Source organism: Penaeus monodon, chromosome 22, assembly GCF_015228065.2.
Source record: "Penaeus monodon isolate SGIC_2016 chromosome 22, NSTDA_Pmon_1, whole genome shotgun sequence".
Lineage (NCBI taxonomy): Eukaryota > Metazoa > Arthropoda > Malacostraca > Decapoda > Penaeidae > Penaeus > Penaeus monodon.
Genome location: NC_051407.1, coordinates 37,011,827 through 37,012,143, shown reverse-complemented (window position 1 = coordinate 37,012,143; position 317 = coordinate 37,011,827). Strand labels below are relative to the sequence as shown.

Genomic DNA, 317 nt, shown 5'->3' with positions numbered 1-317 from the left:
ATTATATTTAATAAAAAAAGTTATATCACCTTCAAAGAAAAATATAATTTATTGTTATCCCTGTTAACGAATACTGACCAAAAAATACCCGTGAAGTCGATTGTGTTGAGAAGGTAAAATGCACCATTAAAAACAACAGGATTTCGAGAAAAGTGAGTCACTATCTAATTCCTCTGATAAAACGTCTCCAGATAATTGGTTTCCCAAGATAACATCTTTCTTCACTTATTTGTTTTGTTTTCTTGTTTCTTAGAGACATGCACATCTAATAACGCATGTAGTATGTAAAGAAACAAACATGCACAAGCACGCAAGAG

At 31.5% G+C, this 317-nt stretch overlaps 1 protein-coding gene across 1 annotated transcript in view; it reads right to left on the bottom strand.

Annotated features, from left to right (window-relative positions):
• Positions 1-317, bottom strand: part of LOC119587108 — a gene marked incomplete in the record, with an annotated part of 12,134 nt that overhangs the window by 6,510 nt on the left and 5,307 nt on the right.